Source organism: Lithobates pipiens, unplaced genomic scaffold (assembly GCF_037356315.1).
Source record: "Lithobates pipiens isolate NorthernLeopardFrog02 unplaced genomic scaffold, aLitPip1_a1.2 Scaffold_10, whole genome shotgun sequence".
Taxonomy (NCBI): Eukaryota; Metazoa; Chordata; class Amphibia; order Anura; family Ranidae; genus Lithobates; species Lithobates pipiens.
Window position 1 is genome coordinate 206,902,906 of NW_027507686.1, and position 27,871 is coordinate 206,930,776.

The 27,871-nt window shown below is 40.9% G+C and overlaps 1 protein-coding gene across 1 annotated transcript in view; it reads right to left on the reverse strand.

Moving 5' to 3' along the window:
* DCDC1 (doublecortin domain containing 1) overlaps window positions 1-27,871 on the reverse strand; it is a 680,197-nt gene that overhangs the window by 342,171 nt on the left and 310,155 nt on the right. The window lies entirely within an intron of this gene.

The following is a 27,871-nucleotide window of genomic DNA, read 5'->3' on the forward strand; positions in this document are numbered from 1 at the left end:
GATTTCAAAGCTTTTAATATTACCTGAAGCAGAAGAGGTAATGATCTTGTTTTAAAGCCTATACATTGTGAATCCAACATTTGCATTTGAAAAAAAAAAAAAAAAAAAACACACACAAAAAAAGTGTTATTCCTTGAAATTTTATTATTTTAACCAATCAACTTGACTTAATGAATCCAAAATTTGGGCAGCAGCAGGTCTATAACGTCTAAATGTAACTATAATCAGTGATAATTTATTTTCAGATTAAAGCGCAGGCGCAGTTGTGAGCTTCACGCTGCGGGAGTGTGCCCGCGGGTCGGGCGGACTCAATTTTGACCAGCAAACCAGGATCGCCTGGTTCAGAGGCAGAACAGGGATCTGCCTATGTAAACAAGTGGATCCCCATTCTTATAGCGGACATAACAGAAATCTACTATTTCCAGTCATCGGGAACAGTGATCTCTGTCATGTCCCTGGCAGCTCATCCCCCTTACAGTTATAACACATCTAGGCAACACACTTAACCCCTTGATCACCCTCTAGTGTTAACCCCTTCCCTGCCAGTGTAATTTTTACATTGATCAGTGCCTTTTTATAGCACTGATCAATGTAATAATGTCACTGGTCCCCAAAAAGTGTCATTTGGGGTCAGATTTGTCTCCCACAATGTCGCAGTCCCACTAAAGATCGCAGATCACCGCCATTACTAGTAAAAACAATAATAAAAAAATAAAAGTCCCTAAATCTATCCCATAGTTTGTAGGCGCGATAACTTTTGCGCAAACCAACCAATATACACCTATTGCATTTTTTTTAACCAAAAATATGTAGAATATATATGGGCCTAAACTGATGAATATATGTGTTTTTTTATATTTTTGGGGGGATATGTATTATAGCAGAAAGTTAAAAAAAATTATTTATTTTTTTTCAAAATTGATGCTCTTTGTTTGTTTATAGCACAAAAAATAAAAACTGCAGTGGTGATCAAATACCACTAAAAGAAATCTCTATTTGTGGGAAAAAAAGGATGTAAATTTTGTTTGGGTACAACGTCGCACGCCTGCGCAATTGTCAGTTAAAGCAACGCAGTGCAGAATCGCAAAAATGGGCATTGTCATTAAGGGGGCAAATCCTTCCGGGGCTGAAGTTATTAAATACACTTACAAATTGAAGCCAAACTCCAGATAATACTTTATAAGCAGTTGCAGCAGACATTTTTTTTCCTTTTATCTTTTGGAATGAAGGTTTTACATATCTAAATCAAAGCTGATCATTGCAAGCACCCCAAATAGTGTTAAATGGTTTGTTTCAACTGATACATGTTGCTGGAGAGCTTGTTCGTTTGAAAAGCAATAGACTTACTGGCTGGTAAGATAAAAATAGAAGAAAGAAAGTCTAAAAAAGAAAATTAATGCAACTATCACATTTAAGAAATCGTAAGCTGCACTATATTAGATGTTTGCATTTGGCTACAATAGAATGTTAACTAAAATGTGTATAATGTAAGGGATTTTTTTCTATACTGAGTTCAAACAAACATATGCATTCATTTATTGATCCTTGAATTGTCTTTAATTGAATGTGTACAAGATTAAGATAAAGATCACTTTGCAAATTGCAGTAACCCACAGCAACCATTCTTGCTGAAAGATTCTTCCAAATTCTTGCAAAGAGTAAAGCCTCATACACACGATCGGACTTTGTACAAACTTTCCTGTGGCTTTTTGTACAAAGGGTGTCAGCCGAGAACTTGTATTGCATACACACGATCTGACTTTTTGACAACAAACATGCAAATTAGCTGTTTTAAGGCAACATCCGACCGTGTGTACGCTCCATCGGACAAACTTTTTCAGTTTTTATCAGACTTTTGTTGGCTGTGCGAACGGACAAAGTTTCCGGAAACAAAAGTCCGATGGAGCAAAGTCTGATCGTGTATACAGAAAACCATAGGACTTTTGTACAAAGTACAAACACACATGCTCAGAACCAATGCAAAAGAGCAGACAACAATACAGAAGTTGACCAAAGGTGGCGGTAAAGAGCAGAAAAACCACGTGATTTGGTGAAAGTTGGCTGAAAAAGTCTGATCGGGTGTATGCAATACAAGTTCACGGCCGACGCCCTTTGTACAAAAATCCACAGGAAAGTTTGTACAAAGTCTGATCGTGTGTATGAGGCTTAATATTTAATAAAAGTTTACATATTTTGCATTTGGTAATGTTATTGCTGGACTATCTTAAAGAATATTTATATGTACAAACATACTGATAAACTGATTAAATACACTATAGTCAACAGGGAAACTTTAAAAAAAAATATATTAAACTTATTTCTAAATGATCCCCATTATTTCCTTTTTTATTACTATACTGTTTTCTTTTTTTTATTGCGCAGATAAAACCAATATGATTGTAACTTGTTTAATTGTAATGCACTGTCATGCATATATCTGCATTTTCAAAAAAGCATAGATAAGAGAAAAATACATTGGGGTTGATTTACTAAAGGAGTCAAGGCTGCTCATCTTGCAAAGTGATTGTTCACTGAACTTTGTTAATAAGGTGAAGCTGTCCTTACTTTGAATACCCAATCATGTGGAAGGCAAATAAAAAAAAGGAATTGTACTGGCACATGACAGGATAGGCTCATCGAACATTCACTTTACAAAGTGAGCAGTCTGAACACTTTTAGTAAATATGTGTTAAAAGGGACTTGTTTACACCAATGCATTGCGGTTCACTTACTAAGAAAGGAGAGACTTAATTAAAGAAAAGCAGATCTTCCCTTAGCTTAGTAAGTAGGCTGAAGCTGTGTTCATTTGACTACCCAATGATGTGCAAGGAACAGTTTAAAATAAAAAAATTCTCCTAGAAATCAATTGGATGATTGCAGTGAACATGGATTTGGCATTCACTAAGCTCATTGAACATTCACTTTTCTAAGTGAATGGTCTTTAATATCTTAGTAAATTAACCCCATTGAGTCGTAATGCTTTTGGAGAAAGTCCCAGCTTCTACATATTGGGTGCATTAAGGTGTAATCTGCTGTACCAGAAAACTGAATTGAACATATAGTGCCTAATTCACGTATGAGTAGCTGTCTATTTAGAGGCAAGCTTAATCTTTTAACACTAGCTGTACATACATATTTGTTGGATCTTAATGCCAAGCTGCCACATATATGTATACAACTGGGGTCCCTTGTTTGTGCTGTTAGCTAACTTGGCGACTCTAGCACAGTAAATTTGATGTTACGGCAGCTCCAGGTCACGGTTTACAATTGAAGGGCGGTGGGCCCAATCATGTGATCACATGACCGGGAAGCCCACATAATGTCTCGGGCGGTACACATTTTTAAAGGCTAGGTTCCTGCTGGCTGTAAAAGTTTAAACAGTATGTATCCTTCAGTAACCAAAACTGCAGTGTTTGTCCTCATGACACATCATGGGAAGCACCCTCATGGCTAACAGAGGACAGAATTAGAAATAGACTTTAACTTAACATTCATAAATCACCAGGACCAGATGGTGTGCACCCAAGGGTACTTAGGGAACTCAGTCAAGTAATTGCCAGACCATTGTTCCTAATTTTTACTGACAGTCTACTGACTGGAATGGTAGCAGCTGATTGGAGAAAAGCCAATGTAGCACCAATATTTAAAAAAGGGCCAAAATACATATCTGGGAATTACAGACCAGTTAGCCTAACACCAATAGTATGCAAGCTCTTGGAAGGGATGATAAGGGACTATATACAAGATTTTAGTAATGAAAACAGTATCATTTGAGGTAATCAGCATGGATTCATGAAGAATCATTCTTGCCAAACCAATCTATTAACCTTCTATGAGGAGGTGAGCTGCCATCTAGATAAAGGAAGGCTTCTTGATGTGGTGTATCTGGATTATGCAAAAGCATTTGGCACAGTTCCCCATAAACGTTAACTGTACAAAGTAAGGTCCGTTGGCATGGACCATAGGGTGAGTACAGTACATGGATTGAAAACTGGCCAAAAGGGCAGGTTCAGAGGATGGTGATAAATGGGGAATACTCAGAATGGTCAGGGGTGGGTAGTGGGGTCCCCCAGGGTTCTGTGGTGGGACCAATCCTGTTTAATTTGTTAATAAATGGCCTGGAGGATGGGGTAAATAGCTCAATCTCTGTATTTGCGGATGTAGTATGTGGAAACCTTGCAAGACGATCTGAACAAATTAATGGGCTGGGCAACTACATGGCAAATGAGGTTTAATGTAGAAAAATGTAAAATAATGCATTTGGGTGGCAAAAATATGAATGCAATCTACTCACTAGGGGGTGAACCTCTGGGGGAATCTAGGATGGAAAAGGACCTGGGGGTCCTAGTAGATGATAGGCTCAGTAATGGCATGCAATGCCAAGCTGCTGCTAACAAAGCAAACAGTATATTGTCATTCATTAAAAAGGGGATCAACTCCCGGGATAAAGTGATAATTTTCCCACTCTACAAGACTCTGGTCCGGCCTCATCTGGAGTATGCTGTCCAGTTCTGGGCACCAGTCCTCAGAAAGGATGTGCTGGAAATGGAGCGAGTACAAAAAAGGGCAACAAAGCTAATAAAGTGTCTGGAAGATATTAGTTATGAGGAAAGGTTGCGAGCACAGAACTTATTCTCTCTGGAGAAGAGAAGCTTGACAGGGGATATGATTTCAATATACAAATACCATACTGGTGACCCCACAATAGGGATAAAGCTTTTTGTACAGAAGGGAGTTTAATAAGACACGTGGCCACTCATTAAAATTACAAGAAAATAAGTTTAACCTCACCTATTATGTAACTATGTATATCCTAACAATAAACTTTTTTATCCATTACTTTTTGGTCTGTTAAATATACCTCTTTCACACTGAGCCACCACCAGCGTCAGCGGTAAAGTGGCACTATTTTGGCACTGCTTTACCGTAGTTTTAGCCACGCTATTCGGGGCGATAGAGGGGCAGTTTTAACCCCCTGCTAGTGGCCGTAAAGGGGTTAAATCTGTCCGCAAAATGCAGCCGGATTGGCGTTTTGCTGTAGGTATCGCAGCGCTGCCCCATTGATTTCAAATGGGAGCAGCGGTGGAGGAGCACTGCTCATTCACTGCTCCAAAGAAGCTGCTGGCAGGATTTTTTCTGATGCCCTGCCAGCGCACCGTCCAGTGTGAAAGCCCTCGGGCTTTCACACTGGAGTGAATAGAGCAGCTGTTTTAGGGCATTTTGCAGGCACTATTTTTAATGCTATAGCGCCTACAAAACACACCAATGTGAAAGGGGTCTTAAAGTTTTTTTGGAATATCTGTTCAATAGTGCAAAAATATACCTATTGATCATTTCAGATATTCAAGCTATCCCGTGTTCTGTTCATTCTGCCTGTGTTATCTCCAGGAGTGTAGTTAGCCCTCCTAGTTCTTATCTTAGACCATGCAACTTCAAACTTTTTAAAGAAATGGCCAGTTTATTGCCCTTCAAACTTTAGCAGGGCCAGACTGATCTTTGGTATTAGGGGGAGAAATAGTTTGCATCAGGAGAGGAATAGTGCCCCATTGTTGGTGTCAGTGGCAGGAATTATGCCTCAAGGGTAGGATACAGGCAAACAATGGACTGCATCCAGCCCCAGAGCTGTAGTTTGGAAACCACTGTCTTAGCCCTTGTACACACGGTCGGATTATCCGATGGAAAATGTCTGATCGGACCGCGTTGTCGGATAATCCGACAGTGTGTGGGCTCCATCGGACTGTTTCCGTCGGAATATCCGACGGACCAAGTTTGAGAGCGTGGCTATAAAACTTTCCAACAACATGATCCGATCGGACTTTGTTCGATCATGTGTAGAGAATTCCGATCGGACAAAGTGCCACGCATGCTCAGATCAAATTCCTAGACCAAAGCTATTGGCTACTAGCTTGAACGTAGTCCCGTTGTAACGAAATAACGTTATCACGTTCTGAACGATCGGATTTTCCAACAACTTAGTCCGACCGTGTGTATGCAACACAAGTTTCAGGCAAAATCCGCCAGACAAAATCCGATGGATATTGTTGTCGGAATGTCCGACCGTGTGTACAAGGGCTTAGACTACAGCATAATTAGTGTCTATGTTATTGAGATGGGGAATGGGAGGGTTTGAGTAGTTTAGCAAGGACAACTGTAGTTTAGTCTGGCACCACTCAGTCCACCAATATCCTGTATGTTATTAGCACACAACAGACTTTTGAACGGAATGCAGTCCTGTTTTTCTGTACTTGCAGAGTCTTTAAAGAGGAAGTAAACCCTGATGGGTTTACTTCCTCTTCGTCTCCCTGCAAAGGTAAAGCATAATGAGTTACTATGCATCGCATAGTAGCCCATTATGTGTCACTTACCTGACACAGGAGCCAGCGATGTCACCGATGTCCCCTGTAGTCCGAAGTGTCCATCTTCTTCCTGGTATCGCTGCTATGGCCACTCACAGCGCCGGAGCAGCAATGATGTCACTCCCGCGTATGCGCACGGGAGCCGCCACTAGCCGCATATCACCGTTAGCAGCGGCATGCCGCTAACGGCGATAGTGCGCCTGTGCGCCGCTGTCTATGGCGCATACACCGTAGACAGCTGTCACTGTCTTTTAGTAAATATCTCCTAAACCGTGTAGGTTTAGGAGATATTTCTTGGACCTACAGGCAAGCCTTAATCTAGGCTTACATGTAGGTCAAAGTAGTTTGTAAGAGTTTACAACCACTTTAAAAGGAATATAACTTTTAGAAATGTGCATCTATTGCAGAGATACATATGTTTTTTTTTTATTGCTCTGACTTTAAAGCATATATAAGCTCACAAAATAAGTAGCATTAGAATTTGCAGTTTTCTGGTCCTTGGAAGTGGAGGCTGCATTCATATTTTTCCTTTCAATTTTTCAATAGGATTTCGTAACACTAACTTGGGACTGCATAACACATCCCACAGTACTCCATTCAGAGGGAGGTGTTTTGTAGTCCACAAAGATAGCAAGGGACAATGCTAACGGATAACAGTCTAGAGGAAGAGAGTACAGGGAGTTATTCGTTCTCAACATTTTTGGATGTAAGAATAGCTTTTTTTTTCTTGTTGAAGAAATGTATCAAAATGCATTCAATATTGTATTTAATAGATCAAAAGGGAGCAGATAAGAAACATTTATTTGTATTGTTAGAGTTTACATACACTTTAAATGGAAAAAAGTCATTTTTTTCAACTCAGTTTTCTATATTTTTGCACCTCAGCTTCTAGTCTTTTACATGAATAACCTTAATATGAACCTTAATATCACTTGACCAGGTTACACACATTTAAGTGCATTACATGCAGTTACATGAACTCACACCCATTAATATCAGTTAAAGTTGACATTTTATTAAATATCACACATTACATAAATCAATAGGGGACATAACAGCCTTATCAAAAAACATGTTATCGTAGTAAAAAGTAAAGGTAAAAAAGACTTTATGCTATGAGTAAGAATTATTGCTCAGTGGTCAATCACATCTCTTGTATTTGATATCATTAGAGAATACAGAGTGCCAGACTTATATAAAGGGATCAGTAGCAAATAAAGTCTGTAATGTAAAGTAATGAGAAAATATGGCTTACCCTATGTGCATGTATTTTTACAACCTAAACATAAAACAAGGTTTTTGTTTTTTCTTAAAGACAACCCCTGCTAATAGAAACATGGGAGCTGCTAATGCTAGTTGTTTTCTAAAAATGCTTTTTACATACCTCCCAACTTTTTGAGATGGGAATAAGGGACACCTATCAGCAAAAGTATGCAGGCATAGGACACACCCCTTGCCACGCCCCCTTAAAAGCAGTCATGGTGATCTTCGGCCTTCATACATATCGGCCTAAACTGAGGAAATATATATTTATTGGGGATATTTTTTAAAAGCAAAGTAATTTCAAAAATTGTTGCTCTTTTTTTGTTTATAGCGCAAAAAAAAAGCAGAGGTGATCAAATACCACCAAAAGAAAGCTCTATTTGTGGGAAAAAAAGGACGTCGATTTTGTTTGTGTGCAACGTCGCGCGAACGCGCAATTGTCCGTTAAAGCAACGCAATGCCGAACCACAAAAAGTGCTCTGGTCAGGAAGGGGGTAAAATCTTCTGAAGCGGTTAAACCAAGAAAAAGCAAAAAAAAAAACACAGAGGTGATCTAATACCACCAAAAGAAATCTCTATTTGTGGGGAAAAAAAGGACATACATTGTTTGTGTACAACGTTGCATGACTGCGCAATTGTCAGTTAAAGTGACGCAGCGCCGTATTGCAAAAAAAACGGCCTGGTCAGGAAGGGGGTAAATCCTTCCAGGCCTGAAGTGGTTAACGCGGTTCTGCACTGATGTTTTTTTTTTTTTTTTGTACTGTTTAAAAAGCATTTCATCCTAATGTCAGACTCACTTGTACTGCTGCTGCCCAGTATCCAGGTCAATTTTTTTGTTATTATCGACACTTTATAAAATCGAGCACAGCAGAGCATTTGAAGCCCACAAGCAATCACTTCCGTGTTCCGTTGTACTGTCATCTTTTGCTCCCCATCGTAGAATTCTCTGGAAGTGACGTTGCGGACAGAAATTTCGCACTGCGCATGCGCGATGCATTCCAAACACTTGCGCCATGCGTTACAAAGGATTTGCGCCAATGCAGACCACTGAAACCGTCAGATAATTCCCTCCCGAATCCACATAGGGGAGGTAATCCCCTCCCCGAGCCACGGTTGCGCGCTTTCTCTCCGCCGCTCTCTGCTCCGTCTAAAGTTTAACTTCACTTCGGTTTTACTGAACTGCATTGCCGCAAGTCCTTTGGAATGCATGGCGAAAGGGTTTGGAACGCATCGCGCATGCTCAGTGCGAAATTTCTGGCCGCAACTTCACTTCCGGAGCATTCTACGCTGGGGAGCAAAATATGACACTTCAACAGCGTAATCCCAGGAGACAGTGTGGCGTTCACCGGTACATACATGAACAGGTACGAAAAAAAAAAAAAGGCCATTGTGCACTCTTTGCTGCGTTTCCTAACGAATAAGCCTAACTTTTGAAAGTGAGTGCAGAACCACTTTAAAATGAATGTTATGCTTCCCAGACAACTTTTCCCTAAAACGAGCGCCGCTTTACCGCAAACGCATGGGAGCGGCCTCAGTGCGAAAAGTGTCTAAGTATTCTTGTTATATTTTCTAATATTATTACATTTGTTATTTGTATCGGTCATTACTTAACCTCCCTGGCAGTACGATTATTTCAGATTTTAGGTGCTGAAAGTGGTACAATTATTTTGCATGGAAATTTGGCGTTTTATATTGTAGTCCTGTAATTCTTAGGAATAACTCACTTAAATCTGTCCAAACCAGAGTCTAGCAGACATCCCGGGTATGATAAAGTTTGAGAAATGAAATCATAAATTATAATATAATAAATAACTATAAATAATTATACCAAATAATAATATAACAATAATAAAAATATTCAATAATGTAATCAAATCAAAAACACTGAAATTTGCTCAGTTGCAGAATTGTCACTGTCATTTCTTTTCAGTATTTGATGACGGATCTCCCCACAAATCGCTATCCCTCAATTCTGAGAGTGATTCTAATGCCGCGTACACACGGTCGAACTGTTTGACGTACTTAGTCCGTTGAAACACATTTCAGCGGACAATCCGCTCGTGTGTGGGCTTCAGTTGACTTTTTCAGCGTGCAGTCCGGAGTACTAAGAATTTCGGATTTTCCAAAAATCTGTCCGTCGTACTTTGGTTTCAGCGGACAATACGGTCGTCACTATGCTAGTTCGACGGACTAAGAATGGCGCATGCCCAGAAAGGATTTACACGGCGGAAGGGTGCTTTGCTGTGTCTTGGACTTCCTATTTCTAGTCCCGTCGTACGTGCTGTACACGTCATCGCGCAAGCTTTCGACGGACTGTTTGTGTATCCGTGTGTGGTCAAGTCCGTTCAGTGGAAACTACGACGGATTGTCTGTCGGATTGTATGACGGACTAAGTAAGCCATACAATCCGCTCGTGTGTACGCGGCATAATTTATTATCACTGTTTTCTAGCTGGTCTAAAATAATTTTTGATCTAAAGGGACAGTTTTGGTTGCTATGGCCAATCTCCAGTTTCCAGGCAGAAAGAATAGTTTTTATATTATAAAACTGCATGCAGGACACTGGGCAGACCACTAGGGACAAAGGGGATGTGAAATAATTAAATACAGTAATATAATCTGTAAGATTACATTATACTGTATGTAATGTGTGTGTTTTACTTTTTGAATTTGGCGCTGTTCTCCTTCCCCGTGTGTCGTAACGCTCACAGGGACCAGTGTGATAGATCGAGTGGAGTACTCGACATCACTGGATCCAGGGGACAAGGTAAGTAACCTCTTCCTGGATTCAGCGATGCGATCCCGAGTCTGGCTCAGGGTTACCGCTAATGGTATAAAATTTTCACCCAAGCCAGTTCGTTCGGAAAGTCAGTCGGAACTCCGCTGGAACTCTGGAAGACCGTCGAACCTAGTCTGCCGAAAAGTTCAGCGAGGATCTCTGAATGATCCAATGTTGTCCTAAATGACTGATGGTGATGAATAGAATCCACCTGTGTGTAATCAAGTCTCTGTATAAATGCACCTATTCTGTGATAGTCTCAGGGTTCTATTGAAAGCGCAGAGAGCATCATGAAGACCAAGGAACACACCAGGCAGGTCCGTAATACTGTTGTGGAGAAGTTTAAAGCTGGATTTGGATACAAAAAGATTTCCCAAGCTTTAAACATCCCAAGGAGCACTGTGCAAGCGATCATTTTGAAATGGAAGGAGTATCAGACCACTGCAAATCTACCAAGACCTGGCCGATCCCTCTAAACTTTCAGCTCAGACAAGGAGAAGACTGATCAGAGATGCAGCCAAGAGGCCCATGATCACTCTGGATGAACTGCAGAGAACTACAGCTGAGGTGGGAGAGTCTGTCCATAGGACAACAATCAGTCGTACACTGCACAAATCTGGCTTTTATGGAAGAGTGGCAAGAAGAAAGCCATTTCTCAAAGATATCCATAAAAAGTCTTGTTTAAAGTTTGCCACAAGCCACCTGGGAGACACACCAAACATGTGGAAGAAGGTGCTCTGGTCAGATGAAACCAAAATCGAACTTTTTGCCCACAATGCAAAACGATATGTTTGGCGTAAAAGCAACACAGCTCATCACCCTCAACACACCGTCCCCACTGTCAAACATGGTGGTGGCAGCATCATGGTTTGGGCCTGCTTCTCTTCAGCAGGGACAGGGAAGATCTTTAAAATTGAGGGGAAGATGGATGCAGCCAAATACAGGACCATTCTGGATGAAAACCTGTTGGAGTCTGCAAAAGACCTGAAACTGGGATGGAGATTTATCTTCCAACAAGACAATGATCCCAAACATACAGCAAAATCTACAAAGGAATGGTTCACAAATAAACGTATCCAGGTGTTAGAATGGCCAAGTCAAAGTCCAGACCTGAATCCAATCGAGAATCTGTGGAAAGAGCTGAAAACTGCTGTTCACAAACGTTCTCCATCCAACCTCACTGAGCTCGAGCTGTTTTGCAAGGAAGAATGGGCAAGAATTTCAGTCTCTCGATGTGCATAACTGATAGAGACATACCCCAAGCGACTTGCAGCTGTAATCGCAGCAATAGGTGGCTCTACAAAGTATTAACGCAAGGGGGCCGAATAATTTTGCACGCCCCACTTTTCATTTTTTTATTAGTTAAAAACGTTTCAAAAATCCAATAGATTTCGTTCCACTTCACAATTGTGTCCCACTTGTTGGTGATTCTTCACAAAAAAATAAAAAATTTATATCTTTATGTTTGAAGCCTGAAATGTGGCAAAAGGTTGAAAAGTTCAAGGGGGCCGAATACTTTCGCAAGGCGCTGTACTGCAGCTGCTGACTTTTAATAATCGGACACTTACCTGTCCCAGGATCCAGCGATGCGGGGGAACAAAGCCCCTCCTCGTTCTCCGCTCCGCTCGTAGCGCCGTCATTCGTACTGTGGGCACCCGGCTGTGGCTTCACAGCCGGGCACCCACTGTGCGTGCACGAGTGGCGCAGGGCGCCGTGATAAGCCGCACAGTCATCTGGGACACGTGACAGGTCCCAGATGACTGTGCGGCGTGAGGGTAAGTGATGTCACCAGCACGGACAAGGAAGAAGGCAGACTACGAGGGACCCCCTAGCAACAGGTATTTAGTGGTGAGTAAGAAAAAAAAAATTTTCAATTTTTTTTTATTTATTTTTTTAAGATTTTTAAACACTTTTATTTTTTGGTGGCAACACCACTTTAATGTCTCTTTTAACGACATGTTTTAAAAATGAGAAAAACATTAAAAATATAGCAAGTTCTTTAACCGCTTGCCGACCGTCGCACACAGATATACATCAGCAGAATGGCACAGGCAAGCAAATGGGCGTACAGGTACGTCCCTTTAAATTTGCCGCCTAGCGGGAGCGTGTCCGCGGGTCCCGGGAACTCGATGTTCGCCGGTGGCCCGTGATTGCGGTGTGGAGAGGTAGGATGGGGAGATGCCTAGGTAAACAAGGCATTTTCCCTTTCTGCCTTGTGACAAGACAGAGATCTACTGCTCCCTGTCATCGGGAACAGTGATCACTGTCATGTGCTAGGTAGCCCACCCCCCACAGTTAGAACACACTTAGCCCCTTGGTAGCCCCCTAATGTTTAACCCCTTCCCTGCCAGTATCATCTACACAGTAATCAGTACATTTTTATAGCACTGATCGCTGTATAAATGACAATGGTCCCAAAATAGTGTCAAAAGTATCCGATGTGTCCGATTCCTGCCATTACTAATAAAAAAATAAAAATAATAAAAATGCCATAAAACTATCCTCTATTTAGACCCTATAACTTTTGCTCAAATCAATCCATATACGCTTATTGCGATTTTTTTTTACCAAAAATATGTAGAAGAATACATATCAACCTAAACTGAGGAAAATGTTATATATATATATATATATATATATATATATATTGGGGGGATATTCAATATAGCAAAAAGTTTAAAAAAATGTTTTTTTTTTAAATTGTCATTATTTTTTGTTTATAGCACTAAAAATTAAAAACACAGAGGTGATCACATACCACCAAAAGAAAGTTCTATTTGTAGGAAAAAAAGGACGTCAAATTTGTTTGGGTATAACGTCGCACGACCGCGCAACTGTCAACTAAAGCGACGCAGTGCCGAATCACAAAAAAAATGCTCTGGTCAGGAGGGGGGTAAAATCTTCCAGGGCTGAAATGGTTCATTTTACATTTATATCAGTAATGGTTTGAAAAGTATTTAATGTAAATGTTTTATAATTTTTTTACTCAAAGTTGGTCTGTTTCAAATTCCCTATACCATTGTACATCAAATCAATCAATATTATGTATTCATCTGTCCAAGAGAGCGCCAATTAGAGTTTTTTCATTGGCTAATATCCCATATGATGTTCTGCATGCATATTAATAAACGTACACATGACAACAAAAAAACTTTCCATAGCCTCAATGGCTTCTCCAATGGGCTGTTAAAGACACAAAGGGCTGGCACAAATTAGTCATTTATATATACAAAAAGCACTATAAAGGCCAGCTGCAGGTAGTTCTGAAAAGTGCATTTTAATAGGGTGCTATTCACCAGGGAAACAAATGTGGGGCAAAGTAGTTTGCACTACAGAGTTTAGTGCAAGACCCTGGTCATTCTCTCGGAGCAGAATCAATCATTTGTTCAGACTGTGAGAGTCAGAGTTTGGTGAGTGAAAGGGCCCCCATATATAAACAAGTCAATAACTCATTGTGCTGCATTGTTGAAGGGGAGAGCCATGCTTTCAAGAGGCCGCCCCTGCATCTTCCCAATGAGTTTTACTCTGGAAGTACAAACTAACATTAAGGTTTTGTTGCTGGCTGCGGAAAGTATGGCGAACTTTCAATGGTTGAAATAAAAACTTTAGGGGAATGCTGGCTATAGTAAAACTGTGAAAAACTACAATGGTTTTTGGGTCAATTCTACTTATTTAAGTTCAATTCCACTGTTTCTTTTTTTTAAATTATTTTTAAAGCGGAGGTCCACCCTAAAGTGGACCTTCCGCTCATCGGAACCCTCCCCCCCTCCGGTGCCACAATCGGCACCTTTCAGGGGGGAGGGGGGTGCAGTTACCTGGATAATCCAGGTAACTGCACCCACTTCCGGGACAGCTCTCTGCGGAAAGGGGCGTAACTTACGCCCCTTTCCGCAAGTGCCCGGCCCTTCCCGCAAGTGCCCCGCTGCCTGCTGGGAAACACACAGCTCCCAGAGGCAGCGGGGAGCGTCCTTATTGCGCAGCGCAATTCGCGCATGCGCAGTAGGGAACCGGGAAATGAAGCCGAAAGGCTCCATTTCCTGATTCCCATACCCAAGATGGTGGCGGCAGGACCCGACAGACGACCTAGCGATCGGCTTCGGGTGCCGACATCGCGGGCGCGCTGGACAGGTAAGTGTCACTATTTTAAAAGTCAGCAGCTGCAGTATTTGTAGCTGCTGGCTTTTAAAAAAATAAAAAAACGTGGAGTCCCGGTGGACTCCCGCTTTAAATAATCAGCAAAGCTTTTGATGCAATACCCTTCTTCTCCCTGGCTCTATCTCTCGAAGACCGCGCTGGTCCGAAGACAGAAATCCTTCCGCCATTATGCAAAAAGGCAGGAAGTGAAAGTAGAGGCAGTATAAACACTCTTAACATTACGCTTGAAGTTCAATAATTTAGACCTATGGATTCTGTATACTGTTCAGTATTTTACATACTTTAAGCTACAATTACCTGTACTCTTTGGGGTGGTGGTCCTCAGAGGTCCAAGTGGTCAGATCAAAAAAGCTGATTGGAGACCCATAAAAGGCCCGAGGTATACACCCGAAAAAAGAGGGGAGAGGCAAGAGAGCCCTTATATTGTATTGTGGGGAAGATTTAAAAAAACTGGAGCACTCAGAATCTTGTGCAGCTGTGCATGATAGCTACATAGTTACATAGTTAGTAAGGTTGAATAAAGACACCAGTCCATCCTGAGTGAGTGTGGGTACGTGTCCACTATTTTCCCTATCCCTGTACATTGTGTCTCATTAAGATGCCCATCTATTATATTATTATTTATTTAAGGTACCCATATAGAGCCGTCAATTTATGCAGCGCTCCACACATACATCGGACACTCACATCGGTCCCTACCCTCAAGGAGCCCACAGTCCAAGATCCCCAACTCACATTTATATACTAGGGACAATTTTGGACAGAAGCGAATTAACTACCAACATGTCTTTGGAGTGTGGAAGGAAACCAGAGTAAACCCAGGCAGGCACGGGGAGAACATGCAAACTCCAGGCAGGTAGTGTCATGGTTGAGATCCATACCAGTGACACTTTTTACTGCTAGGCGAGAGTGCTACCCACTACTCCACTGTACCACTCTAGCTAATCAGCTTCTAACTTCAGCTTGTCCAATTAAGCTTTGACAATAAAACCTGGAAGCTGATTGGTTTTCATGCAGAGATGCACCTGCTTTTGCATACTTCTGTCTTAGTAAATTCCCCCGTTTGTATATAAATGTGGTTATTCGCTGAGTTAAGAGGAATGAAAAAAAAAGAAAAGGAAAAAAGGACTTGCATCAGGTGAGGTTGAGGTGACCCAGGCGGGTAGAACCACGCAACATTCTGTGAACACATGTGAAGGAAAGGCTCCATCTCCATGCAGGGTGAAATCGGCTGATTTCTATTCCACTGGGAACCCAATCCTGGATCCTATATGGCTTGGGTCTCAAACTTTTTAAACAAAGGGCTAATTTACTGTCCTTCAGACTTTAGGAGGGCCGGACTATGGCCATCAGGAGTAGAAAATGTGCCAGCATCAGTTGGAGTAAACAATGCCCCATCCTTGTTGTCAGTGAGGGATTGTGCCCCATCATTGGTGTCATTGGGCTACATTGTTGGTACCATTGGATGGAACTGTGCCACCCCTCAGTGAATGAAATAGTGCCTCAATGGCCCGGATAAAAGCAAGCAAAGGGCAACATCCAGCCCCCAGGCCGCAGTTTGGAGACCACTGTTCTATGTGTTCCCAGTTGGGTATTGTATTGGTAGGATAAGAGGAGGTAAAAAGTCTGTCAATGAGACAAATGGCAGAGGTGCCTGGTGTTGTGTGTAGAAGAACGAGTCGGAGTCATCAAGTTAAACAAAGATCAGATGACCTTGAAGCTATCTGATATTCATCTAGCTTGATGACTCTGACCTATCTCTAGACACATCACACTGGGTGCCTCTGCCATTCGTTTTACCAAAGAGCATTTTACCTCTTCTCACCTTACAAGCTATTCTCTTTGCTATTCCCAATGAACCCTAAACTGCTGTACTATGTGTACTGTGCAATATGTTACACTTCTTTCACCACTCTATATTGTGTTATACATTCATACCACAAGGAATTTTTCTGATACTGCAAAGTTTCATCTGCTCAATCGACTGCCATATTTTGCTACCAATAATAAATAATGGAGAATGATGGCTGTAGGCAAATCAATGTTATGGACTCAGGGAAAAGGGAGATTACAGCTGTTCCTAAATGCTGACCATAATTACAGGACAGCTAAGGCACTCCCTTCTTAAAATGATCCTACTCACCCATTATACTAGACAATCCTTTCATTCAGACATATTAGCTTGACTATTGATTACAACCTAAAATGTTCTGTTCTTTTTTTTTTTTTACAGTTTTTGGCCTTTGGAGATATTGCCTCCATTGTATTTATTTTATTTAAATTACTCCATTCAATTGATTCACTTTACATTCATTCTCTTCATTTACTGATTGAGTAATTCAATTTTTGTGCCTTACTTTATAAAATAAAAGTGGTTGTAAATGATCACCTTGTAAAACAACCCACTCTTTTCGAAATAGAAATGAAAGGCAAAACATTTGTATATAGATTTAAAAAATATATAAATAGCTTTTTTTTGTCCTTTTTGATCACCTTCCCTCTCTTCCCTCAGCTTCATAAGAGCTGGGGGGAGGAGAAGTAACAGTGTACTGAGCTTCCCAGTGAAAGGCTGTGCAGGGGGAGCATGTCAGGACAAGTCTGATCATTGGAGGAGAGCAGGCTGAGTTCTCAACACAGCTAGAGAGCTGACCACAGTGTGCCCTCATGCTTAGTGTGGTCAGTTTTAATAGGAAATCAGAGGGACTGAGAGTAACACCAGGGACTTCACACAAAGGAAGTAATACAATAAGAACAGGATACATTTACAAGTACATACATGGTACAGCAGGCACATATCAAGAATATTAAATGTTGGGGTAACAAACGCTTTAAGGTTAAAGTAGAACCAAAGTCCACTATACTTACCTGTCTCCAGTGATGCAATGCTTTCAAGATCCCACGTCGCTGCTAAAATCTTCACCCAGCCTTTTTACAGGCTCAGCATCATAGTTACATAGTTGTTAAAGCTAAATAAATACACCAGTCCACCCAGTTAAACGTGTGCGTGTGTGTGTGTGTGTGTGTGTTATGTCTCTACCACTTCCCATATCCCTGTATAGTTTGTTCAATAGAAAAAGCTCTTCAAATAATTTTTTTTAAATTAGCGACATTACCTGCTGAAACCACCGATTGTGGAAGGGAGTTCCACATTCTTACCACTCTAATGCCCCGTACACACGATTGGACTTTCTGACAACAAAACCGTGGAATTTTGTTCAAAGGTTGTTGGCTCCAACTTGTCTTGCATACACATGGTCACGCAAATGTTGGCCAACAATTACGAACGTAGTGACGTACATGACGTACGGCGAGCCAATAAAAAGGAAGTTCAATAGTCAGGCACTACCCTTTGGGCTCCTTCTGCTAATGTTGTGTTTGGTGAGTATTGATTCCGAGCACACGTGGACTTTTGTGCGAAAGACTTGTGTACACACATTCGGAAAGTCCGACAACAAAAATTTGTTGACAGAAAATTTGAGAATCTGCTAGCCAACATTTGTTGACGGAAAGTCCAACAACAAATGTTGGATGGAGCATACACACAGTTGGACTTTCCGCCAACAAGCTCACAATCCGTATGTATGCGGCATTACAGTGACAAACCCCTTACCCAGTTTAACATTGAACCACTTCCTGTCCAACTTCAGTGAGTGGCCCTTTGTGTGTCTTCTTGAGTGACCTAAGACTGAATAGTCCCCCTTTCTTTGCTAGAATCTCCATTAAGATATTTGTATATCACTATTATATCACCTCTTAAGCGTCTCTTCTGGTAGAATACATTTAATGATTGTAAACATTCCTCATAGCTGAGATCCTCCAGCCCCCCTTATTAGTTTTGTTTCTATTCTCTGGACTCTTTCCAGTTCCAGCACATCCATTATGAAGACTGAAGACCAGAACTGGATGGCATGCTCAATTCCCTCTATTTTATTGAGGTCTTTCTGTAGAGTTGCTATATCCTGTTGTGAAGTTATTGTACTGCTTAGCTTTGGATCATCAGCAAACATTGATATAGACCTATCTATACCAACCTCTATATCGTTTACGAACAGGTTAAACAGAATTGGTCCCAGGACAGAGCATTGGGGTACTCAACTTATAACTGCTAACCATTCAGAAGATGTGCTATTTAACCAGTTTTCTATCCAGGTACACACACTATCGTCAACGCCATCTTGAGTGCCCATCAGTGCTGTATATCAGAGCCACCTATCAGTGCCCATCAGTGTTGCTTATCAGTGCAGCCTATCAGTGCCCATCAGTGCTGTATATAAGTGCCTCATCATCAGTTCCCATCAGTGCCACCTCATCAGTGTCAATCAGTGCAGCCTCATCAGTGCTCATCAGTGAAGGAGAAAACGTACCTATTTACAATGCTTTGTAACAGAAACTAAGAAAAACTTTTATTTTAATTTTCAGTCTTTTTTTATTTGGAGCGCAAAAAATAAAGTGGTGATCAAATACCGCCAACAGAAAGCTCTATTTGTGGGGAAAAAAGTATAAAATTTTAGTCTAGGAACAGTGTTTCATGCCTGCGCAATTGTCATTCAAAATGCGACATCGCTGGAAGTTGAAAATTGGCCTGGGCAGGCAGGGGGTGAAAGTGCCCAGTTTTGAAGTGGTTAAAATGCAAATCAATTTATAACTTTTTTGAAATATGGTTTTCTGGATTATTTTTTTTCGGTCTCTCACTGTTAAAATAAACCTATCGTTAAAATTATAGACTAATCATTTCTTTGTCAGTGGGCAAATGAACAAAATCAGCAGCGGATCAAATATTTTTTCCCCTGACTGTACTTTAAGCATTACTGAAGGCTTCATTTTTTATATATAGTTCATAATTATTAGTAAAAACCACATCTAAATGGCACCCACAGAAATAATTTTTTAATGTATATAATGAATTGCAAATTCAACATATTCCCTTCATTAACCTGTGGAGGGGTTAACAAGGTGATGTAGTTTTAAGGCATAACCTGGCAACAGTTCACTTGGATATACATTAAATATTGAATGCTATAATGTAGAAATATAGGAAAATGAGGCTGCGATTAGAAGGTGGGAATGGGTTATAAAGGTAGTGCTAATGTGTCTCTGACACTCAATGCACCTTTACTAGCGTGTGAGCTGCCGCAAATATGCCATTTGAAACCACTCAAGCGTGAACTATTTTAACCCTTTAAATGTTTCTTAGTCTGGGGCTCTGCAGATGCAGAAGGCAGAATCAAAGTATCCATCACCTGTGCTTAGGCTGTGCTCTGCCCAAACTCAAAATGCTGACATGGTAGGGTGGCCTACTGGAATGTACCTAAGTCCATGGAGAGAGGCCAGTGAAAAGTAAATAGATGAACACATAAATGTGTACTGGGTCAGCTGAGAGGTGCACTAACAGCTGACGAGTGCCCCTTCTTCAATGGAATACAAGATACATATCCTGCTTGGTACTGCAACAGGTAACTTGTTTCCATGGTCCAACTGCCTACCTGCTACTAGCTGCCATTCAGCCAGTGTGCTGAAACTAGGGTCACCACTTTTTCTTCAAGCCAAACCCGAACACTTAAGCCCCATACACACGATCAGAAATTCTGCCAGCAAAAGACAGATGACAGTCAGAAATTCCAACTGTGTGTATGCTCCATCGGCAGAATTCCAGCCAGCAAAAGACTGAGAGCAGGTTCTCTATTTTTCGGTCGGAAAAAGTTCCGATCGGAAATTCCGTTCGTCTGTACAAATTCCGACACACAAAATTCCTACACATGCTTGGAAACAATTTGACGCATGCTCGGAAGCATTGAACTTAATTTTCTCGGCTCGTCATAGTGTTGTACATCACCGCGTTCTTGACGGTCGAAAGTTCAGAGAACTTTTGTGTGACCGTGTGTATGCAAGACAAGCTTGAGCAGAATTCCGTCGGAAAAACTATCCAAGATTTTTCCACCGTAAAATCTGCTAGTGTGTACTGGGCATAAAGCAGCGCACAGCAAGTTTTTTGTTTTTTTTTAGTATGGACTATAGAATAACAGACCTGGGACACCTTTGGGCGCTCCAAAAGGAATAGTAATGTGCTGCGCATAGTGAAAAATCCCTCCTGAGATGTGTGAAAACCTGGTGGCCAACTACAAGAAATGTTTGGCCTTTGTGATTGCCAACAAGGGTTTTGCCACCAAGTACTAAGTCATGTCTTGCGAAGGGGGTCAAATACTTATTTCACTTGTTAACCACTTCCCGCCTGCCATATAACAAAATGACAGCTGCAAAGTGGTTAAGTTATCCTAACTGCCTACTGGGGCGTGCTAGTGGCTTATCCTGCTGGAGGTCACATCAGTAGGATAAGCCGCTAGTGCATGCCCGTAGGCTGTTTACTATGTGATCCGCTGTGTCCAATCACAGTTGATCACAATGTAAACAAAAAGATCAGTTTATCAGATTTTCCTCTACTCACGCTGACAGATGCAAGTGGAGGAGAGCCGATCGGCTTCTCTCCTGACAGGGAGGGTCTGTGCTGATAATCAGCGCATTGATTATCAGTGCAGACCCATCGAGGATGCCCACTGGAGACCACCAGGAATTCCCACTGGAGACCACCAGGGATGCCCACTGGAGACCAAGTGAGCCCACCAGGGATGCCAATCAGTACCCATTAGGATGGCACTCTGTGCCCATCAGTGCCTCCTGATCAGTGCTGTCTTTCAGTACCATCTATCAGTTCCGCCCATCAGTGCCTGACTGAAAACTGGACACACGATTCAGAAACTCAGACTGTCCAGGTGAATCCCAGACAGGTTTCAACCCTAGCTGATACATACAATTAAGAAGATGTCTCACTTTCAGACATGAAACTGGTTAGTTTTTTTTGCGTTCAATAATTCTTTATTAATTTGGCAAGTTTATAATCAAAGTAAATCAAGTAAAATGAGAGAGTATTTTTTTTAAGTCACTGTTACAATTTAGTGTATAGTATAACGTCACATTTCTTATGGTAAAACATGAAGTTCAGGGAATGTTCTGCAAGGTGATATATGTCCAAGGGTCATGTTTGGTATACAGAAGGAATGGTAGAAGGGCCTGAGTGTGTGTACAAGAAATGAGAAGCAGTACTAAGAGCAAATCAGATATATCCATAAACAAATGAAGAAAAGGAGGGATGAGTAAATAGAGATATGGAAAAAAGTTTGGAGGAGAGAGGAGATGCCAAGGAAAAAGAAGAGGGATAGCTACAGTACAGTGTAGGTTGTTTTTTTTTTACTTTTTGATAAGGATGGACTTTTAACCCGTCTAGGTGGTCTTCCTCCTTAGTAATATATTATTTATTTTACAAATTCATAATTGAGCAAAAGCAAATAATATGCAACATAATATGCATAAAAAGAAGTAAGGTTATTAAAGGTCTGCTGTTTATGCTGAAAGAAGTTATCTTTTGGAATTATTGAATATAAACAAGTCTAACAGCAGTGAAATCTCTACCTCTACACTAACCTCTACTGGTCTCCCACCTGCCATAACTATTATGTTATATATCCAACAATTACCTTCTTGGATTGGGACTATAAAGAAACGTAGTAGTAGTCAGAAATTAGGTTTAAAAGATATATTTCTTAATATAAAAAATTTAAATTGAAACAAATATCTGAAGTAGCGCAATGCGGGCATATAAGTACAAGTATAGCAATATTTTGACAGAAAAACATATACAAGTATGTTAAATGATGACTAATGCATTTCGAGGACTCTTCTTCAGAGGTGTCAAAAGGATAACACAGAAACTCCCTTTGGACACCATGTATGCACGTTTCCTGTTTACAGACCCCCTCTGTTTGCCAGTACTGCTAAGTATATCCTGTCTGAGACCAGGTGACAGATGCACTCTGAAGGAGTTGAAAGTGCACCGCTATGAAAGTGGACCCTAGGACTGACTGCAGATAATACCCAGGGAGGTTCAGGAAGCAGGTCTACTGGATCACTAACACAGATCCCAGTGGGAGCTAGAGCATAGATTCCCCAGGGCGCGGAGTCTAAGAGCCAGCAGGTGTTCACCAGATCCTCTAGTGGTGAGGATGCACTGCACTGCAGTCTGGCTCCAGGTCGTGGCCCCTAGGGTCTCACAGCTCATGCTCACGGTAGACAACAGGAGAAGGAAGCAGCAGGCTGGAACAACAAGGATAGTAAAGAGATAAGTCAGAGGTCAAGGCGACTAGCAGACAGGAACAACAGAGTACACGGCAAAGGTTCAGGGTCACAGGCAAACAGGGATAGTTGGGGACTCGCCAAAAGGTTAGGGTCACGAGCAGACAGGAATAGTCGGGAACACACCAAGGTCGGTAACAGAGACAAACGAAGAGCACACAGCAAGCAGGAAACAGGAAGCCAAACACACAATGAATACACAATGGTTGATCAGCACCGCTGGCTTGCAGTACACAGTTTAATATAGGGTTCCCTGATAGGGCTTGGGTTGGAGCCATGCTTAGAGGAGAAGTTATAAAAACAGCCAGGTAAGAGTGGCTGGTCTCTTAGTCTGAACACATGAGGAGAGGTAAGCTGACAGAGAAAGAATACTGCATAACCATGACATATCCTCAGTATTTGGAATTACCTCTGATACTTTAAAGGACCCAAAACAACTGACTACCACAGACTGGGTTACATCATCTGCTATTTAAAATATCTGACCTGTTCCAATACGTTGGTCTTGCGTTCAACATATTCTTTACAAGAAGCCCAGCCTTTACTGCCCTCTATGAATCCAGGGAGTTCTTTTGCAGCCTGGCATTTGACTTGGGTGGTTCAGTCTGACGATGGGCAGCCTTCTTGGTGTACGCATCAGCGCAGTTTTCTTCCTCCCCTCTTCAATCTTGGTTTAAATATACAGCGGCACATATATGTCATACAACTTTCCCACTATTTTTGGACAGTTTTCTGTTTTATCCCTTTGATACCTCTGAAGAAGAGTTATTGAAACGCATTAGGTGTCATTTAACATACTTGTATATGTCTTTCTGTCAAAATATTGTTATACTTGTGTGGCATTGCGCTACTTCAGATATTTGTTTCAATTTACATTTTTTGCATTAATAAATCATATCTTTTAAACCTAATTTCTGACTACTACTTATGCCCTGTACATTTTGGCCCAAACTTGTCTTGCATACACACGGTCACACAAAGTTGTCGGAAAATCCGATCGTCAGAACGCGGTGGCGTAGAACACGTACGACGGGACTATAAAGAGGGCAGTAGCCAATAGCTTTCGTCTCGTAATTTATGTGTGGTACTTTGTCCGTCGGAATTGTTTACACACGATCGGAATTTAAACAATCGGATTTTGTTGTCAAAAAATTTTAGATCCTGCTCTCAAACGTTGTGTGTCGGAAATTCTGACGGAAAAAGTCAGATGGAGCCCACACACAATCGGATTTTCCGACACCAAGATCCGATCGCACATTTTCCGTCGGAAAGTCTGACCGTGTGTACAGGGCATAAGTGTTGATGACACCCCACGACCTCTAGTCAGATATATCTTTTATTTGAACTATTATGATAAAATTCACATTTCTGGTTAAATCCTATTTTATTTTACATTATAAAGAATGAAGTGGAAGGAGAAACCATGAAGTGGTGGTGGGGAACCTAGAACACTGATGAGGACACTGTATTGCTGAACCTCCCAAGATACATAGAAAACCATAGGATTCAGCACAGCAGGACACATACAGACTAATACTTTAAGATAGGCTTTTATAACTCAAGTGCTCGAGGCCAGGACTCACAGGGTTGTACCCTTTCTGTAAATAGTGGACAACAGAGAATTAAGGTGTGGTTTAGCCAACAAAACATTCTACCAAATACTTTTTGCAATTTTTGGCGTGGGATTTCTGCACCCCTAAGGCCCTGTTCACATCTCTCTGGATCTACTTTTATTGTTTTTTGTGTGCTTTCAAATGTAAACTGTAGGACATTTATGCATTTTTTTCATTATTTTATTGGGCGTCAAAGTGCATAAAAATGCATAGAAAAATGGGCTGTTTAATAGCACTTAACTACATTTATAATTTGAGAATGAAATGGAAATTTTTCATTTTAGTCTTGACTTCGATAGGGTGCTATGGGGCTGTTTTCGACTAGTGCTGCAAAGGCAATTTTTAGTAGCTCAACACTACTACTAAAATCACATACAGTTAAACTGATAAGAGTAGCTAAAGAGACAGAAAAAATTACTCCTGATTGTGAAAACTTCACAATTAGTATGTAAAAAAAATTATTTTCCATGATCACACAATGCTGCAGTGACCATTACGGCATGCTTCTTGTGTAGGTTACACCACAGGACACAGGAGTGCCATTTGTTCTATCTTATTGGCAATTGATCACTATTCTTAGTAGGGCAAATGAACTAATAAAATCATAGCTCTTGCCTTGGTGCTTATTTGAAGAGCCTTTTGCTCCACTGGATAAAAAAAATCGGTTCCTTTCTGCCCTTCGTTACTACGTCTACAAACAGCTTGCAATTAGTTTAAACCTTCTCGGGGTAAAAAAATCCAAACCATTTTCCATAGATCCCTATGAGCCCATTTAAAGATAATAACTATTTAAATTGATTTAATTATGACTTATTGTATTTCTGTAAGAGTTGAAATGAACAAAATAAAAAAAAAAAACAGAACAAAAGCCATCAAATCTTTACGAAGAGCTCTAGAAATGTTGGTACACTTTTTTTTTTTTTTTTCAAATTGATGGATTCTATTAAATAGCCGTAGAGCTGAAACAAAACAAAATACGTTGAGAAAAAAAAAAATGAGTTTCAATGTTAGTTTTTTTTTTTTTTCTTTTTTTCTTTTTTACATGTTGTCACTGCATAACCTGACCCAGTCTGTGTAGCTACGAGTCAGCAGCTGTGATTGCAGTAGAGATTTCACAGAGTGTAATTACTGCAGTGACACTAAGACTGAGAGGTACAAAGAAGGAAAGGAAAAAAAAAATAAAACGAGGCCCTACAGGTTATTAGCGCTAAACACTGGGAAAAAAAATGACATGGAGAGTCAATGCGTAATTTCGAGGCTTATCAAGCCTCATCAGAAGCAGCAGGAGAGAGAGCCATGCACTTCATCATCTCACTCTCTGACTCTTGTTGAAAATTACAGTAATTAAAAGAGAGCTAAGTACATTTCAGGCACGGGGTCCTTTTCTTTACCCACCACCTTTTAGTTGACTGCTGATTTTGTCTGACCTTTTCCTTGGCTCTGTCTGTTGCAGTCAACACAGATTCCTCCTGAATGGCTCTCTCCAACCTAATTACTATCTACTGGGTGATGTAGTATTGATCAAAAAGGTGGCATAGCAAAACAAGAGTACCGACACTGTGGCCCCAGCAATCGAAAACTAATTCCAGCCCCATACAAACGTCTCTTCCATCCCACTTATTACAAACAGCTGTGAAGTTGCCCAATCGATAAGCGCTGCAGAATTGCTTCTTTGACTAAAACGACATTTGTTTGGGATTTTTTTTTTTTCTTTCGCTGTCCGCCACAATCAGTGGCCTCTGACTTCAAAAGATGGTGTGATAATGCTATATACCATTAAACTAATCCTGCGAGTTGGGGGATGCTCACGCTTAGAATAGCAAAGTGAGTCAGCGTATTAGCTGCTGAGGTTTTTCTTTGAACACCAGAGATCAATCATAGTTTGGAAGGGGGGTGGAGTCGAAAAGGAAAAATTAGCAAAAAGGTCATTAGTAAAAATAGCATAAGCAAGTGTAATGCCGCGTAAACACAACTGGTTTTCCCGTCGGAATAAACGCTGAAGGTTTTTCTGATGGAGTTTTGACAGAGTTCCACTGAAACTGTCTTGAGTACACATGATCACACCAAAGTCCGATCGTCAAGAACGGGGTGATGTACAAGACGTACGATGGGACTAGAAAAAGGAAGTTCAATAGCCAGTAGCTAATAGCCTCCGTCTCCTACTTGCTTCAGAGCATGCGTTGTTTTTGGTCCGTCGGAACAGCGGTTTTCCAGATAGGATTGGTTCAGTCGGAAATATTTAAAACATGTTCTATTTCTGTCAGAATTTTCGAAAAAAAAAAAAAGTCAGATGAGGCACACACACGATCGGAATATACAATGAAAAGCTTCCGTCTGACTTTTTCTGTCGGACATTCCGCTCATGTGTATGCGGCATAAGGGCTTTTCAAATATTAGGGTAATTGAAACATGAGGATGACCATGTTCTTGGATATCAGTCTGTAGAATTATCAGTAGCACTGCAATATAATATACTGGGAGTAACTGGGAAAAGGGTGTTAGTTCAGATATATATATGCCAACCTTAACATTTCTGTTTCTGTTATGACCTATTAAATAAATAAAATAATAGATAAAGGTAACAGTGGTAAAGTGTAAAGTGCTTTAAGAGAGATTCACCCAAAGAGACCTTCTTGTTGCCAACACCCCAGTATTTTGTAACCATAAAGAAGAAGTGCCCCTCAACAGATTACACAGGGGACTTTAAGGGAAACTATATTGAATACTAGATATGTATATAATAAATTAGAAAATGTATTTGAAAAAATTTTAAAAATTGGTGCATACATCACCATATGACACATAGGTAAAAATAATGACTACAGTTGGATCATTTGATAGTATTTTTCTTCTACTATATCACCCGACACGTTTCAGAGTCTCACAGAAATGCTTTTTTCAGAGGCATTTTCATAAGGAGATTTTAATAAAAAAATAACAATCTATAACAAAGCATAACAGAGATTAAGAATTGAAAGGCCAGAGATATGGAATGAGCATCATGGGAGATCAGCTTAAGGAAAAACTTACAGACCCACTGAGGTCTAGCTGCTGGCCGATTTATGAGGTACACTTACTACCTTTCAGGTGCACATGTACAATCTTATCAAAAATTACTTTCTTATAATTTTAGATCTACAAACTGATTACATGCATTATGTTGTCTGTAGTTCTCTGGGGACCCGGTGGGAGCTGTTTGGAGCCTCCCTTTTTACACACGTGGAGATGTGACTGGGGTCCCACACATGTGATGGGACACCATCACCCTTGGCTGCCTTTGTGTGGATCTTCCTCATTTTGATCCAACACACATGGTACTGCCCTTCTGCCCTTAAATTGCTTCATCTATGGCCCAGTGGAGAGGGGATGGTTTATCAGATGTGCTCCTTGATGTGCGTCTGGTGTACTGTCCTCTTCACCATTTGCGATCGCTGCCGTGCTCAACTCTAGCAGGGGCTTCCCTCTGGACTGGGCGGTGCTGCTGCCCTTGTGACACGTGACATGACGCAGATTGGCCGCTCC